Source organism: Amblyraja radiata, chromosome 8 (assembly GCF_010909765.2).
Source record: "Amblyraja radiata isolate CabotCenter1 chromosome 8, sAmbRad1.1.pri, whole genome shotgun sequence".
NCBI classification, from domain to species: Eukaryota; Metazoa; Chordata; class Chondrichthyes; order Rajiformes; family Rajidae; genus Amblyraja; species Amblyraja radiata.
Window position 1 is genome coordinate 61,142,532 of NC_045963.1, and position 15,124 is coordinate 61,157,655.

Here is a 15,124-nt window from a genome sequence, read left to right on the forward strand (position 1 = left end):
TATAATACACTTTCCTTATTTTCACTAGGTCTATGTACACCCACTACAGGTGATCACATGTTCCAGTAACACCTCCCAAAGCACAAACGCATATGACGATGAAAGGCAAGGGCAACAAGTGCACACAATCTCCATCTCTTGCAGGAACTACTCCAAATCATGCAATGTCAGTCAGATTTTGGACTATATTACATATTCCTCATTTTCAGTAGGTCTAGATACTGCAGTTTACTCCCAGTTACTTTGTGGAACCATCTTCACCAGAACAATTGCTGCAGTTTACGAAGGCTGCTCACCACCTCAGATTCCGAAAGGCTCTTCCTGAAGAACAACTTCAAGGAAAGGGTTGTGGTTGTTGGCAGTCAAATATTCCAGATGCCGAACTTCATCAGACCAATGTCCTTGGCCCTTTACAATTTGGAATGGTTAATATTGTTAGTCTTGCCAGCAATGCCCACATCCCAGAAATAGGTTTTAGTACTATGGACATAACACATGACACTTAGAATATTGGATCTTGTCACGATCCTGTCTAACATAATACATGTCGCCATAAGCTAACTCAGGGAAAGGTAATTAAAAAATAATACTTTGATTAATGCAAAACCATAATTGATCAAACCACTCTCAGTATTGTTCTAGTCAAATGTTCATATTCTAGTTTCTCTATCACTTTTAAAATCTTAGGTATTGCTGTAGCCAGGGTTCATGCCTTGGTGGGAGTATGGCATGCAGTTGTTGATGTGAAAATCCGATGGATTTTCAGATGGAAAATCTGTGGATTAATTGATTCAACCACTTGATTCTGGAATTAAGTTATTAGCATGAGGAGAAATGACTGCATTGTTGGAGTTTCCTATTTGATTCACTCCTGTAATTTAGAGGAGGGATTCTGCTTTCCTAAGTCCAAAGTATCTCAGCATTCATTCAGCACAAGGACAACTAAGATGGGCAAATTTACTGCTCAGCCACCACTCACCACGTATTGTGAATGTACAGAAGAGTTGGTAATAAACAATCAATCAAGGTAGGTGAGATGATGAATATCAAAACTGAAGCTTTTTTTCCATTGATTCTAATCTCTCAACAGCGATGACGAGCCACCAAATCCGCAAGATATTGAGCCACTTGGTTAGGACTAAGTGCAATGGCTGATGATGTTTTGAATCACCTTTGGTGAGTGAAACCTGTTCCAGGCACTGTGTATAAGATGCCTTTAAAAAGGCTGAATGTATCGTTTTTTCCATATTTGTAAATAAGTTTAGTAATTTAAAGTTGTTGTAGTGAGGACAATATAGAGATTGTTGGTTGCAGAAATATTACGGAAAGTAGGCTAATACAGATTATTGATTTATATTTTCCAAATACTTAATCTTCGACAGTCGTCATCGCAACACTGTGCATGATGCTTGGGTTAGAATAAACTCATTAGACCTGAATTATGATTGAATCAATGTCATATTGTTTTAATAGCTCAGTAATTTAAGTATTTTGGGGAAGCGTCATGTTGTCTATGAACCATCCACTTTTACCCGTAATTCCAAGACAGAGGCTGAAACCTTTACCTAAAGGCTATTAGTTTGTATCAAACAATCAGTTCTAGGAGAAAGCAATGAAGGGCCAATGGGAACAGGTGTGGCCTTGTGGGAATGGCAATGGGAAGCAAGTTGTGGCCTTGCTTGCAACACCCACACATTGGAATGTAATCATTCCAACAATAACAATGTTGTATTGCAGCCATTTTAATCATTTGGATCATAGCTGTAATGGCAAATGAGCAAACTCAGTCTTTGAGCTATGATTTGCTTTCAAACACAATGTGAGTCAGTTAGGTATACAATGTCATTTGGTGACCTGTGCTCCAGACTGCAGCTCTTTGCAATTAATGCACAAATGTTCAGTCCTTTAAGAATTAGTCGTAGCATATTCAAATAATTAAGGTAGGTGAGTTCATATAAATGAGTGAATTTTGACATTTGAAAATTAATCACAAGCTGCCCACTTCACCATCGGCTGATCACATTGGAATATCATTGAAATAAAATGTTTGCAATATTTTCTACCAACAACTTGCTTCTTCTGAAATCATTGCAGGTAAGGAATTGTTTTAATTTATTTTGTGGAGGTCAACTACATTGAGTGAATTTGCCTTAGATAAACATTGTAGTGGGGAATCATGATGCAATGCATTTGCTTAAAGACATGCTGTTATTTAACCAGACATTTGTTTCATTGTAACATAATCTAGTTAATCTATTTCAGCCTGGCGACCTGATCCAATGGGATGTCATAAGATCATAAGTGATAGGAGTAGGGTTAGGCCATTTGGCCCATCAAGTTACTCTGCCATTAAGTCGGCAGATCTATCTCTCCCTCCTAACCCCATTCTCCTGCCTTCTCTCCATAACCTCTGACACCCATACTAATCAAGAATCTATCTATCTCCACTGACGACCCCCACAGCCTTCTGTGGCAAAGATTTCCACAGATTCACCACCCTCTGCCTAAAAAGGAATTGCTCATCTCCTTCCTAAAATAATGTCCATAATACATCCTGGTAAATTTAACAGGTCAATGCTCAAGATGTATGCAGTTGGATTGTATAAAATTGTCTCATAGAAACATAGAAACATAGAAAGTAGGTGCGGGAGTAGACCACCAGGTCCGTCGAGCCCGCACCGCCATTCGCTCATGGCTGAACACTAAACAGACACACTTACCCACAAACAGTAGACACAAGACACAGAACACAAGACACTACCCTCCCCTTTATACCGCTATCACCCCTCTCCACCCCAAGAACCTCGTGATCTCCTGGGGGAGGCAAAAAAACGGATAAAAACCCAGGTCCAATTCGGGAAAAAAATCCGGGAAATTCCTCTCCGACCCCAATCCAGGCGATCGACACTTGTCCAGGAGATCACTCAGGTCTTACTGTACTAACCATACCTAGGTCCATATCCCTGCCCTCTCCCCGTAGCCCCTTATCCCCTTGGCAGCTAAAAAACCATCTATTTTAGACTTAAATATATTTAACGTTTCTGCTTCCACTGCTCCCTGGGGCAGTGAATTCCATAAATTAACCACCCTCTGGGTGAAGAAGTTCTTCCTCATCTCAGTTTTAAAAGAGCCCCCCCTTATTCTGCAACTATGTCCCCTATGACATGTCTCACTTGTTAAATTGCTAATGACCTAAACCAATTAACTCCTGGGGTTTGTTGGGGAGAGAAACACAATTGTCTTCAAAGAATCAGCCTTTGAAGCAAGTGTTTAGAAGATCATGGGTTTATGTCTCATTACCAGACTCTGTGTCAAATTCCAGCTGACTTGCTCAGCCTCATTGTGAGGGAGCACTGCACCAATGGAGGTGCTGTGTTTCAGATGGGATTTTGAACAGAGATCCCATTTTCTGGTTTGGGCGGCATGAAGGATCCCATGGCACACTTCAGTAATGTGGAAAATAGCAGGACTGGTCCGCTTAACTGTTTGAGTCCACTCTGCCTTTCAGTCTGAACATGCATGATTCTCGATCCACTTCCTTGAATGACCCAGCCTCCATAGCCTCCTGTGTTCAACTTCACCACCCAATAAGTAAAGACATTTCCCCTAGTTTCTGTCCCAAATCTCTAGCCCTGTAACAGAGGCTGTATCCTCTACAAGTCAGAGGATGACAGCTTAAAGAGATGTACAGAGCAAGATTTGTTTTTACACAGAGAGTTATGAATGCCTGTAATGCAGCATCAGGGCCGTGGTGTGAGCAGATATGATAGTATCATTGAAGAGGCTTTTAGATAGGCACATGGATATGCAGAGAATGTGGGGGATCTGGATCACATCCAGGCAGAGAAGATCATTTTAAAATGGTATCATGTTTGGAACAGATATCATGGGCCAAAATGCTTGTTCCTGTTCTATGATCTAGATTTTTCATACAGGGAACACCTCTTTTATGTATCCGATCAGTCTAATCCTTACACAATTTCCAAGATTTAAATGAAAACCTCTCACATTACTCTAAATAGTGAATAAAAAGTATTACACTTAATCCCTCTACGTATGCTGTTCCCGCCAGTCTGGAGACCATCTGGTGAATCTTCACTGTACTCTCTCTATTGCAAGTATATCCTTTCTTTCGTAAGGAGATGAACAAAACACACAATACTGCAAGCCTGAACTTACCAAGACCACAAATGTATGAATACAGACGTAAGGAACTGGAGATGCTGGTGTACAAAAAAGACAAAGTACTGGAGTAACTCGGCAGGTCAGGCAGAATCTTTGGAGAACGTGGATGGTGGGAGAAACCTGGAAGAGAGATGGGGGCATGATAAAGCCTAGAAAGTGATAGTTGCATACAGGCGAGTGTTTGTATATTATTTACAATACATGCTGCCTGACCTGCTGAGTCATTCCAGCACTTTGTGTCTTTATGTACTGCACATATACTTGTTCTGGTGAGTGTCATACAAGGACACTCAGATTTTTCTTTGCATTGGGAAGAGGAATATGTGGTCTTTCTGTTTTTGCTACTTGTAGATAACTTCATGTTTATACACATTATACTGCATTTCCATCATGTTCCGACTTGCTCAATCCGTCTACACTGTCCTGATGCCTTTTTGTATTCTCCTCACAAATCACCATCTCACACAGTTACCTGTCATTGGCAGACCCTGGAATATCACTTCCTGATCTCTCATCCAAATTATGAATAGCTGCAACCCAAATATTTTATGCACATAACATCCCACCTGACACCCTGAAAAAATATGTCATGTAGGGGGATTACTAATATCCTGGACAATACTTTGATATCTTTGTTTCATCATCTCTTTTTGAGTTCAACTGGATTAAAGCAACTGCAACATAAAAATACTTTTGTGAAGTAGATTTGATTGGAAGGATTTTCTGTTGCAAATTGAATGTCAATAGAGACTGGAGTTTCTCTCACAGTATTTCACATTATTCAATAAAAATACTATGTGGGCTAACTACTGATATTCTTGTTTTCAACAGAATCTTTGGACCACATCCTACTTACCTACTGGACTGAAAACTACATACAGCCTTTTTTCAACTGTTCACCAGCAGTGAAAGCTTATCAGCGTCAAACCCCAAACCAACATGTTGTGAAGGGAATGATGTGGTGACCCATTTGGTTCCACATAAATGAGAGTCGATGTTTACGCACTGTAAATAACATCTCTCTGCAATGTTAGAAACCCCTGTACTCCTTATACCTAATAAATGTATTGCAAGTAGCATGTGAAGTTCACATTATATCAATTGTAAACGTCATTGTGTTCTACATTCTTAATTAAATATCCAATTCGCTCTCCAAAGGATGATATTTACAGAATTTAGAAAGAGATTCAGCATATACACAGGCTCTTCAGCTGACCATTGATCACCCATACACTAGTTCTATATTGTCCCACTTTCACATCCTGCACACAAGGGGACATTTACAGAAACCAATTAACCTACAAACCACGTGGTCACAGGGAAAATAAACAGCATCAGGTTCAAACTTGGTTATGGCTCTGTACCAGGAGGGTGGAATAGTCATTACTTATCATTATGCATTTCTATTCCTGTAACACATTACCTGGGGGGGGGGGGATATGAGGGGGGGGGGAGAGAGGGGGAAGATGGATGGGGAGATGGAGGGGGAGAAGGGGCGAGAGGAGGGGCAGAGAGAGAGGAGAGTGGGGGGAAGGGGAGAGAGAGGGGAGGGGGGAGTGAGTGAGAGAGGGAGCAGGGAGAGGGAGTGGGAGGGGGAGAGGGATGGGGAGAGGGAAGCAAGGGCACGAGTGGGAAAAGTGGTGAGGGGAGAGAGGGGAGGGGGAGTGGAATAGAGAAATGGGGGAGAGGGAGAGAGGGAGGGTAGTGAGGGAGAGGATGCTGAGGGGGAGGGGGGGAGGGCGAGAGAAGAGGGGGGAGAGGGGAAGAGGGTAGAGGGTAGGATAGAGTGAGATGGGGAAGGAGAGTGGGGGGAGAAGGGGAGAGAGTTGGGGAGAGAGAGGGGGAGAGAGAGCGGGAGGAGGGGGGAGAAGAGTTGGAGGGGGCAGCGAGAGGGGCGTAGGTAAGATGAGGGAGAGAGGGGGAGAGGGGTGAAGGGGGAGTGGAAGAGAGAAATTGGGGAGGGAGAGAGCGGGGGAGAGAGAAGTGAAGAGCTAATGGAGGAGAGAGAGAGGGAGGGGGAGGGGGAGGTAAAGGGAGGGTGAGAGAGAGTGGGGGAAGAGACATGGGGAGAGAGGGGGAGAGGAGAGGGGGGAGAGGTGAGAGGGGAGAGAGGGAGGCGGGAAAGGGGGAGAGGAGGGTGTGGGGGAGAGAGAGAGGGGGGAGAGTGGAAGAGGAGGGGGGGAGAGAGGGGGAAGAGAGATAGGAAGGAGAGAGGGGGAGAGGAAGCGAGAGTTGGCAGGAGAGGGAGGGGAGAGGGAGAGAGGAGGGGAGAGAGAGAGGCGGAGAATAAAAGGGCGGGGGAGATAGGGGAGGGGGAGGGACAGGGGGAGAGAGAGATAGGAAGGGGCATAGAGAAAGAGGGGATGGGGAGAGGGCGAGAGAAAGGTGGGGAAGAGAGAGAGGAGGTGTGGGAGAGGGGGAGAAGAGAGAGGGAGTGAGAGAGAGGGGGTGAGAGAGAGAGAGGGGGGAGAAAGTGGAGAGAGAGAGAGGGGAGAGAGAGGGGGGGGAGAGTGGGGGAAGAGGGAAAGGTGGGTGGTGAGAGAGGGGGAGAGAGGTGGAGAGAGAGAGTGGGGGAGACAGAGGGGGGTGGGAGAGTGGGGTGAAGATAGAGAGGGGGAGGGAGAGAGAGAGGGGGAGGGGTAGAGGGTGAAAGATGGGAGAGAGAGAGGCGGGAGAGGGAAAGAGTGGGAAGAAAGGAGAGAGGGGGGAAGAGGGAGAGGAGAGAGAGGGGGTAGAGAGAGGGGGAGAGAGGGAGAGAGAGGGGGAGAGAGAGAGGGGGGAGAGAGAGAGAGGAGGGATAGAGAGAGAGGGGATAGAGAGAGGAGAGAGGGGAGAGAGAGGGGAGAGAGAGAGAGAGAGGGGGGATAGAGGGGGAGAGAGAGAGTGGAGTGAGGGAGATGGCGGAGGGAGTGTGTGAGTGCTCGTGCATGCTTGTGTGCGCGCGTGTGTGTGGAAAGAGAGAGAGACGATGTGGGGAGAGAGGGAAAGGGAGAGAGAGAGAGAGAGGGGGGGTGGGGTAGTAGGGAGAGAGAGTGTGTGGGCACAGAGAGAGAGAGGGGCAAGAGAGATAGAGAGAGATACATACACTAACTGAAAAGTCGTTGCACATCTGGGGCAAGGTGATTTCTGCCACTGCATATTGCAGAGTGGAATTTCAAAATCCAAGACTGGATTGGTTTAAACTCAAAAGAACTTCAATGCAACTGTCTGAGGACATCACACCACAGAGGTCATAATTGAAGGCACCACTCCCCAACCACCCGCTATTATCCACACGGAGACCAGAGCCACTATTCTCCTCAAAACAACTTCATGTCAGTGCAATAAGGGGAATGAAAGTCCCTGAAGAGCCAAATTTACCTTGTTGATTTGTACCTCATTAGTTTGGTCACATTACTTTGAATGCTACAGGCTTGTTGCTACATATTTCATCAATAAAGCATCTTGTTGAAAGTGAGTTGTTGTATTCCCTCACTATCTTTTTTCATCTGGGATTATCTGTCTATTGTAGTATTACAGTATATAATTACATGCCCTGATTTCCTGTGATGTTACAGTGACTGGATTATCACAGACCACATCATCTGAAAATCAACTGAATATCTCGATTCAATTGCAAGGTGCAATTCACTTCCTGATGATGCACAACTCCAAATTAACTCAATTGGATCCAGTACTCAACAACTGCCAAATAAATAAAGCCAGACAAAGATGACAATTTCCCCCAGGATTCTCTCCAGTAAACTGAGACATCTAAGGAAACTATTAGTAATATGCCAATAGCCTGAGATTTCTAACAGATCAGCATAGAAGTTGCAATATGTGATTAGTACTGGTTTAAGAAGGAAGCCCACTACTACTTTCCCCAAGGAGCAGTAGGAACAGGCAACAAATGCTGGCTTTAGCTATAATCCTCATGACCAAGATAATGCAACATTCTATAAAGAAATTATAGAATTTCTCTCAACATTCACACTGTGTTTTTGATTTTCTGTTTTTGGATTGAATTCTGTTTTTAATTTGTGTCATTGTGATGTCTTTAATTACTTGTTTTACTCCGATTATATGTTTTTATTCCGATTACTATGTAAGGTGTCCTTGAGATTTTGTATGAAAGGCGCCCATTAAATATAAAATTTATTATTATCAGGTCTTTACCATGTTCCCAAGTATCCAACACTCTTCCCTCAGATCATTACGAGTATTTAATCAGATAGTTAAACGGGTCTGGAAGGGGGATTTTCAACTGTCTTGTACAAAGAACTATGGTGCAAGGAACAATAGTACAATGTGAATGATATGTACAATAATAATGTCCCCTTGTCAATAATAAAAACCATTATCACTGTTATGAGACCTAATAAAGAACATCAGATGTTTTTCTAAAAATGAAACTGAATGTCAAAATTGCAAAAAAATGTCCATTCCTTGAGCCTCTTATAATGTTTCCACCAAACTTTTAACATAACACCATTATAACATAACACCGACGTCACAAGGATTTGTAAAATTATTTCAAATTGTTACAATTTCAAACACGTCAATTTGGCTCTCTAAGAACATGAAAATCGCCAAAGGAAATAAAAATGTATATCAAAGTGCTCCTTTTAATTCAGGTTTATGGTTGAATTATGGTTGAATTAAACCATGCAAAATTGGCAACAAGATTCTGTATGTAATGAGACAGTAAGCTTTAAGTTTCTTCCCAAGTGATTTAGAAATTGTTTGCATGTGAAGGAAAATTAATTTATTGTATCTGCTGGTTAAGTTTAAGCATAAAAATAATTTGCAAAACAGAACCTCGTCTGACTGATGAATGGTTAACATTGAGATTATATTTTCCGCAATAATTGATAAATCTACGTGTATTATTCCTGAATATGTGGCTATTTATTTGGACTCGTTGTTCAAGAGAAGGTGGGATATCTGAATCATAGATCTGCGCACAGTTTTTTTCCCCCAAAGATTGAACCAATAAGAGGTAAAATCAGAATAGTCGCAAAAACTTGGTGAGATGAGAAGGTGTAACACGCTGTCGGACACCTACACATATGTCCAAATTAATTATCCTGAGTATCAATTCTGCTCCATATAGATATCCCTCCATCTCTCCCATTAATTTCTAATATTTGATATAATCTATATTTTCCCTGCATTCTACACTCACTCCACTTCGCACTGAATTAAATTCGAGCCCATAATTTAATCACTGTTATCTATTATTCTACGCGTAATCCATCTACATCGCTATTACCAGTTTGTTACTCTCCTGGGTGTACATTATTGTCTGTAAAAAAAAACATCTTAACCCCTCTCTGCTATTACTCGTTCCCGAATTTTCCAATAGCCTACCAGCAGATACTTTGATTCCTTTTTCGTTGTTGAGCTGTCCCAGCATTTTGTTTTCTATTGTTCTGAATGGTGGATTGCAATTTCAACATGCAAAATATCCTGCAGTGATATTGTGAACTGCCTTATTTTTGATTGCATATATTGTCTTAGAAACCTAATCCAGATTTTGGGAAAATCCTAAATAACACTCAATGATTTCTTGTAAATTTTGCATGTTTTCTGCAAATATACTAAGACATAAATGGGTGAATATAACAATATGATATGAACATAGGAATTGTACAGTCAAATATTTACTGTATTTCTAATGAATTAGCTCAATGTGTTTTATGGTGTGTTTACCATTTTATGAGATAAGATATAAATAACCGGGTTAACCACAGATTAACCACAGATTAACACCAAGGAACTGATTGTGGAATTTGGAAGGAGTAGGATGGGGACCCACAACCCCGTTTATATCAATGGGTTGATGGTTGAAAGGGTCAAGAGTTTCAAATTCCTGGGCGTGCACATCTCTGAAGATCTTTCCTGATCCGAGACCACTAATGCAATTATCAAGAAAGCTCATCAGCGCCTCTACTCCCTGAGAAGATTACGGAGAGTCGGTTTGTCAAGGAGGACTCTCTCTAACTTCTACAGGTGCACAGTAGAGAGCATGCTGACCGGTTGCATCATGGCTTGGTTCGGCAACTTGTGCACCCTGGAAAGGAAAAGACTACAAAAATTAGTAAACACTGCCCAGTCCATCAACGGCTCTGACCTTCCTTCCATCGAGGGGATTCATCGCAGTCGCTGCCTCAAAAAGGCTGGCAGCATCATTAAGGACCCACTGCATCCTGGCCACACACTCATCTCCCTGCTACCTTCAGGTAGAATGTACAGGAGCCTGAAGACTGCAACAACCAGGTTCAGGAATAGCTACTTCCCCACAGCCATCAGGCTATTAAACCTGGCTCGGACAAAACTTTGATTATTAATAACCAATTATCTGTTATTTGCACTTTATCATTTTGTTTATTCATGTGTGTATATATTTAGAAAGGGGGCGCTGCACTGGCAGCAGCCTGTCGGCAGCGTGTCCGTTTTTTTTCAACTTTTTAAATTTTTTTTAGTATGTTTAAAAGTCTGTTTTTAATGTTTCTTTGTGTGTTATGTGTGGGGGGTGGTGTGGGGGGGGTAAGGGGGAAACCGTTTCGGCCGCCTCTTCCATGGAGAGGCGATTTTTTCAGGTCGCCTCCCCCGTGGCCTAACAGCAAGGATCGGCGCGGACTTTCCCGGAGACGCGCCCGGAGCTTCAGCGGCGGGTGCAGCGTGGACTCTCGTTGTGGAGCGGGTGAGACCTCGCTGGAGGGGAGCGCTCCGTTACGCTGGCCCGCGGCAGCCGGCAGCCTGAAGCCGCGGTCTGCAGAACTCCAGCTGGTGCGGCGTCTACAGCCCGGGATCCCTCGTGGAGGACCCGGGGGGAAGAAGAAGCTTCCACCGCCGGCCCGCGGCCGTCTTCTACCATGGGTGCGGCATGGATTTAACATCACCCCAGGAGGGGAGCTTCGACCGCCGGCCCTGCAGACTGCGGTGCTTCCGGCTGCGGCACCGCAGGTACTTTAAAACTTTGACCGCCGGCCTGCGGCCTTCACCAGCCTGAAGCCGCGGTCTCTGGTTGGGAAGAGCCGATCCTGGACTCACCTTGACTTTGACTTTGTCCCTTACCATCTGGACGCCCGCAGCAACGGCTGTGGAGGGTGGTGATCCCGACCACGGGGGAAAATGGAGGAGGACTGGCCAAGTTCTGTGCCTTCCACCACAGTGATGAATGCTGTGGTGGATGTTTGTGTAAAAATTTTATTGTGGTTGTGTTCTTTATTACTGTACCGCTGCTGGCAACCCAAATTCCACCGACCTTGGTTGTGTGGCAATTAAATTATATCAATCAATCAATCTATCAATTATATCAATTTATATTATAGTATATGGACACATTGATCTGTTTTGTAGTAAATGCCTACTATGTTCTGTGTGCTGAAGCAAAGCAATAATTTCATTGTCCTATCAGGGACACAGGACAATAAACTCACTTGAATTGACTTGAAAAGATGCTGCTTGACCTGCTGAGATCTTCCAGCAGTTTAATATTTGCTCCAGATTTCAGCATTAGTTGGCTCTTGGACCTTTATAAATAAATGAGCCTTTTAAATGAAGGGAAAATGTCATGGGGTGTTTCAGGAAACCCTTTGCATTGTAATGTAATGGAATATTCTGGTGACACAGATTTGTTTTGTTTTTTGATGGAGGCAGAATTTCTTGGTCTTGAATAAATAAAATAACTTACAATTTCAATGGAGAAATAGAAACGTAAAATGTATAGCTCCCTCTAGGGACCAGCTGGGTTATGATTAACAAATACCCCCTATAACAATGTCTGTATTTGTAATTAGTTATAGTGTCATGGGAAGTGTATTTCACTGAAAATTTTCTTCCACTGTAGCTGGTAGCATAAAACGGTGGTCTTTTAGATTTGGTTAAATGTTTCACCATATTATTAGTGAATCAAGGGAAGGGTGTTTGATACTCAAAATGCAGATCAAATATATTCTGAAAGAGCATTCACATTGTTTTAATAAACCAATACAGTTTAAATAAAACTTGTTTCAAGAATGGTGGGGGTGGGGAGGAGTTGGTGAGGTAGTTCAAAGGCTAATTATTTTATTCTGTAATTTGCCATCCTGGCTGAAACTAACAGAACTGTTGTTGGGTTAAACAGTGCCGAAAATGATGATGATGTTCCTTCCAAACGCCACACTGATTCGATCTTCACCGTCAACTTTAGCCATATCCGGAAAAAGATTGCAGTGAAGAAATACATAGAAAGACTCATGAATGGCAGGAGAAGGTAAAGGATGGAAATCTGGACCAATGATGAGAGTTCAAGAGGGTTTTCAAATGCTCCACCTCTCTGTGGCCTCAAAAAACATAAAGTACTGGAGTAACTCAGCAGGTCAGACAGCATCTCTGGAGAATGTGGATAGGTGGGAGAAACCTGGAAGAGAGGTGGGGGCATGATAAAGCCTAGAAAGTGATAGTTGGATATAGGCGTGTCATGGCCCAAATACTCTTAAACAGACAGAAACGCAAATAAAATTAGTATAAGCAGTAATCTTTATTTCGCTAGGCAGGAGTGGTATAAAAGTGGTATTGGAAAGAAAGCATGTTGTGAATCCACTCCCGTAAAGATGGTAGGGTCTGCGGGTACCTGCCTCAGGATTGTTGCAGGGTTAGGTACCAGCGCGTGCATGGGAGTGATAATCTCATTTATGGCACGGAGATCCTGTACCAGGTGCCATTCTGTACATCCTGGTTTCAGGACTGGGAATATCGGGATGTTGCATGGTGATTGGCATGGGATCAAGATGCCCTAGTGTTGCAGGGAGCTTGTCCAGCTACCGTATTCCGGCCACAGCCTCTGGTTTTAGCGGGTATTGTTGTATAGCTGGTAAGCGGACGTCGGGCCTTAGGGTTACCTGGATTGGTGCACAGGTTGTTAGTGCTACCTCATAAGGTGATGCCGACCAAATATGATCATGATCATGGTGACATGGGGAGATACTAATTCTCTATGTCTCCATAGTCCATTCTATATCTCTGCCACTAACGCTGTCCCCTGCGGGCCTGTAACCTGCCCTACCAAGGTCACATCCGTGGGGGGGTGCAACAGTAGTTTGTAAAAGTCTTCCGTGACTTGGTCGCATCCCATAGGATCATACAATAGAATCACATGGGGGTCTGGGATACTTGGATATTGGGGAGATGGTGGGAGGTCAATAGCCCACCACTGAGGAGTTAAAAGTGTGCCATCTTGGAATTTGGCTCTAATATATTCACTAAAACTAAAAAAGATGGTGGGTGTCACATCATTGACTTAATTTCAATAAATATGTTTGTTAAGTATATACATTTCAAAATGGAAACATTTGTAACTGCCAAACAACTGATTTCCAAAGGATACTTCATGGCAAGCATCGACCTTAAAGATGCTTACTATTCAGTACCCATTCATAAGGATCATTGCAGATACCTGAAATTTACCTGGATGGGGCAACAATGGCAGTTTAAAGCGTTGCCTAACGGTTTTAACATCAGCCACAAGATTATTCACCAAGATACTAAAACCAGCCTTGGCAATATTAAGAAAACAAAAATATATTGTCATGGCATATCTTGATGATATCTTAATAGTAGGCAAAACCATGGACTTGGCTAAATCAGCTGTGTCAGCTACCAAACAATTGTTTGAAACCTTGGGATTTGTCTTACATCCAGATAAATCTAAGTTGACGCCATCCACAACCATGGACAATCTGGGCTTCACAATTAACTCAGTCCACATGTCTGTAACTTTGCCAAAAGACAAAACAGCAGAATTGGCACAAACATGTAACAATTTAATAGTCAACGATCGACCAACCATTTGACAAGTGGCGAGAGTAATTAGAAAGATGGTAGCAGCATTCCCAGCTACACTATTTGGACCTCTGCACTATCAAAACTTACAAAGAGCGAAATTGCAGGCATTAAAATGACATGCAGGTCACTTTGACCGGGTCATGAAATTACCCACTGAAGCAATATCAGAGTTACAGTGGTGGGTAGAGAACATTTGGCATAGTTCCAGCCCTATCATCATCATTAACCCTACGTTAACTATTCAAACAGATGCCAGTGCTCAAGGCTGGGGAGCAACTAATTCCATATCCAGCACAGGTGCTGGATGGACTAACCTAGAGTCATCGTTACTACTTACTCTGGGCATAAATTATCTAGAAATGTTGGGTGCATTTTATGGATTAAAAGCATATTCAAAAAATATGCATCACTTGCATGTTCGGTTACAAATAGACAATACCACGGTGGTGGCCTATATCAGAATCAAATACACAGGACAAGATGTTAAGAAGTCCCTTGTGCCAATAGGTGGGGAGCATTTCACGACATTCGTTGATTGTTGAGAGTGGTAGACGCTCAACATCTGTGGGGGGGGGGCGGAGGGGGGGGGGGGGGGTGGGGGAGTGGATACGTATATCTTGGCCTGGGTAACCTTCAGGACAGTTGGGCACAGGACACATCATCAGTAGTGTACCCTTGCATCACTGGGTGTTTCGGCCTTTTATCACTATACACCCTCCACAAGGGCGGCCCGCTGCAGGATGATCAGCCCTCAGCGCGTGTCCCGTGTCAAACCGTCCCAAAGATTCACCCTGAAATACTTGGGGCCCAGCATGGGTCTTTCCGCTTGAGCCAAATCCACCGGCTGCTTCTTTCAGCCGCCTCTGAGAGTGATCTTATGGTCTTCCGCAGAGCCTGACCGTGGATTCCAAGCTCCTTCAGCAGTCTGATGGTAGATGACGCAACAAATCCTCTGCATCCCACTTCAACTGGATAGACTTTGGTGTTCCAGCCACGCTGCGTTGCCTCTGCTGCAAGCTCTGCGTAACGCAGCTTCTTACGCTCATAGGCCTCCTCAACAGAGTTCTCCCATGGAACTGTGAGCTCTATGATGTAAGCAGTCTTCTGTGAAGGGGACCAGAACACC

At 43.5% G+C, this 15,124-nt stretch overlaps 1 long non-coding RNA gene across 1 annotated transcript; it reads left to right on the plus strand.

Moving 5' to 3' along the window:
* The first annotated feature begins 1,082 nt into the window (after nt 1–1,082).
* LOC116976289 lies at nt 1,083–5,279 on the plus strand. The gene is made up of 2 exons (XR_004412919.1): nt 1,083–1,176; nt 5,017–5,279. It is a non-coding gene; the product is annotated as an uncharacterized LOC116976289 (long non-coding RNA).
* Nucleotides 5,280–15,124: the final 9,845 nt, after the last annotated feature.